This window comes from Accipiter gentilis, chromosome 1 (genome assembly GCF_929443795.1).
Source record: "Accipiter gentilis chromosome 1, bAccGen1.1, whole genome shotgun sequence".
Taxonomy (NCBI): Eukaryota; Metazoa; Chordata; class Aves; order Accipitriformes; family Accipitridae; genus Astur; species Astur gentilis.
The window spans coordinates 2,026,462-2,029,695 of NC_064880.1; positions in this window are offsets into that span (position 1 = coordinate 2,026,462).

Genomic DNA, 3,234 nt, shown 5'->3' on the forward strand with positions numbered 1-3,234 from the left:
GCGACTGTAAAAGTGATATTTGGTAAATAATTATTAGAAATCTTATACTAACACTATGATTGAAACAATAGACAAAAGTATAGCTGAGCAATTAACTAGTAGAGGTAGGTACTCATAAGTTTTGCAGTTCTGTGCTCTTACGACTAGATGTTCCTGTACGCCAGATGAGAACAATGTTGAAACTGACCAAATGTGATTGAAACTGCGTTAAGCTTCAAGATGAAGGAACAAGGACAAGAATAAAGACTTCAAGGACAGCCAGCAAGAACTTCAGATGGGTCGGTGGTCACAAAAGCACCCCTTTGACTCAGATGGATCCCTTATTGCGCATGATCGGATGTAGGCAGTACTATGATAATCAGTTGCAATAATTTTTATGTATAGGTATACTAATCTGATTAATACAATTAGTTATTCTATATAACCTGTTTGTGCTAAAGCTGTGGTATGCACGCTAGGTGGAACTATCCTCCATGCACCCAGCGCTGCAATAAAGAATGCCTGCTTTCTAAAACTCCAAAATGAGTCTTAGAGAGTTTCTTCGGCTTTTCAGTAGCAAGGGGAGACTGAGGGGAGGCTGAGGAGAAGCTGAGCAGGGTAGGAGCTGGCAGCTCCCTGGTTCTGGTAGAGCCGCTTTCCTCATCCATCCAGACAGTTACACCAGCGAAGGTTTTGTCAGGGAGGGAGCTGGGCCCCAAAGGCTGTAAATGCCTCAAAACCATCCGCCTTTGGGTCTCTCCTCGTGAAAACCTCTTCACAACTGCACGCGAGGCTAAGCAGAAAGCAGTCGGCTATTGACAAAAGATGTTGAGGATGCCTGGCTGAGAAATTACTTGACCAAGGAGCAAAATGCCCGAGTCTGCCATTACACTTGGTTCAGTTTCCTTCCGCACCTCCTGTGTGTTTTGCGGGGTGGGCAAGCTGGATCACTAAGCTGGTTTAACATGCTGGCTGTCGGTCAGCTTCAGCCTCCCAGCAGATGTTTGGATTACCGAAAGCATAGGCAGCATTTAAAAACAGCTGTTGTCATGAATATTAAAAATGTTGTTGAAGTGGGTCACTGTTCCTCGAATACTGCGGGTGAAGCAGTTTATGTAAATGCACATTTCCACCCTCTCTCATTTTGAATTAAAAAAAAAAAAGGAAAAAGAAAAGCGGTAAGACTTCACTAGTTTCTGAAATGACTGGGCAGCATTTCTTGCAGCAGGACACCGCATGAGAAGAGTGCAAAGCGACGAGCTTTTTGTCTAGGCCTTTGATGAGGGCAGAACTGTAACAGATCTCTCATGGAACAGGCAAGCAGACCTGTGAGACAAGGGAGCTTACATCTGCTCCTCTGCCAGGATGTCCACCAACTAAAACCGGCCCAACTAGACCGTGGCAGGGATCGTATTTTCGGTCCACATCTGTTAAAAGTCGGTTACTTGCCTGCGTAGCTTAAGAGGCGTCAAACTCCTGTTATTAGCGTTCCATAATTCTGACGCCTAAGCTTTGCAGGGCAAGCATACCAGGAATCTCCAGTCAGTTTAACTGGCACCAACCAGCAGAGCTGCGGGAAGAAGAGGTCTGTCTCCTTTCGGTCCCATTCCACCAGTCCCACCGCACTACAAGTAAATGTGAAGCCAATGGCAATTGGGAAGTGGCTGAGGCTAAGAGTTAATTCTGACAAGCAGGTGAGAGAGTCATCTATAGTGTTAGTTTCCGTCCTCCGCGCCTCAGCCTATTTCACTCTGCAGCTGCAAAACAGTAACAGCAGCTGCAGTAAGGGGGGGTGTTGGGGGGGTGGCAGTGCTATTGCTTTCCTGCGTCAGCGTGCCTGCGCTGGCTTACGGCGAGGCAGGCTGGCTTGCCAAAGACCACGCAGTCAGTCTGGCAGAGCATCTCCAGCGCTGACTTTGGAGATGCTGGGGATGGCCGGCTTTGGCAGACGCACAGCACCCAGAGGGTACGCGACCAACGATCTGGGACAGGACGCACAAGCCAAGTGAGACCGTGGGCTCGCTACCAGTCCCATCTCTTAACTTGTGTTGGTGGTGCACCGTGCATGCAGTTTGCTCAACTTTTCCTCCGATTTTCAGGCGATTATGCGAACTTAGGGAGCTATTTGGCGTGGACAAAATAAGACGAAAGAAAGTGAAAGCTCTTTTAGACAGGAAAATGGTGAAATATGACTACCAGGCTTCCTCTTTTCATAATGACAGAGCTTGGGGGGGGGTTCTAGATTTGGTGGCTGGGGGACAGAGTTACTTTTCCACTGTAAAGTGATCACAAGTAGTCTCTTGTCATGTACTGATTTTACCATCCGGCAGCTGCCTCAGTTTCCTACACATCACCAGTTCTTTTCCACTGCTTCAGGTTTCAGTTGACACGGCAGATCACACTTCTCTGACAAAGGAGAACTGCTGCTCACGTGACAAGAAGGTCTGAGCTTGCCTCACCTTGCCCTGGCATGGGTTTGACAAGTCAAAATTCATTGGTATTATCACTTTTGCAACAGGATTTTCGCTATTAGAAATCTCTCTGGCTGCGGCCAGCATTCAGCGCTAATATAGCACTAAATTTTTAGGCAAGAAATCAGTAGTGCTGTCTATCACTGTGATGCAGCTGGGAGAACCAAGGGGCTGTCCTACTTTAAAGTGCAGTTCATGGCTGGGTGGGAAGTACCTATTTAGCTCAGCAGTATTCCTCTCATCAGGTCATTCCCAACTTGTCTCCCTAACTGCAGGCCAAGGTTGGGTTTGGGGTTTTTTGTTTTGTTTTTTTTCCCATGACCCCATCACCATTTCAGAATACAAAACCCTCGAGCCTGGTGTAGATTCATACCAGCTTCCGTCAGACTCCAATAATCACAGACTGGTTGTGCCTGGTTCTTCACGAGGAAAAGGACTTTCCTGGGTGTGAAGGTACAGAAACGCTGCTCTGGACGGCTGAAGGAGAGTAGATACTGTCTTCAAGTGATTTAATACTGATTTACAGGACATAAGAAATAATAGTTCCCAAGAGAAGCCTTTTAGGACTATGAGGAGGGCAAAGACCTTCTCCTCCTCCTTCACACACGTGCACACACCAGCATCTTTAGTCCAGGATTTACGTTTGCAGGTGCCCTCTATACAGCTAATGTTCAAAGGTTTCCCAGAGCTGCGTGCCCTTGATCACTTCTCAGAAGGTTAAAAACCGCCAGTCTGACTCCTTAGTTTTGTTATCACTGGTAGAAGACATATGGAGCCTGGAAGT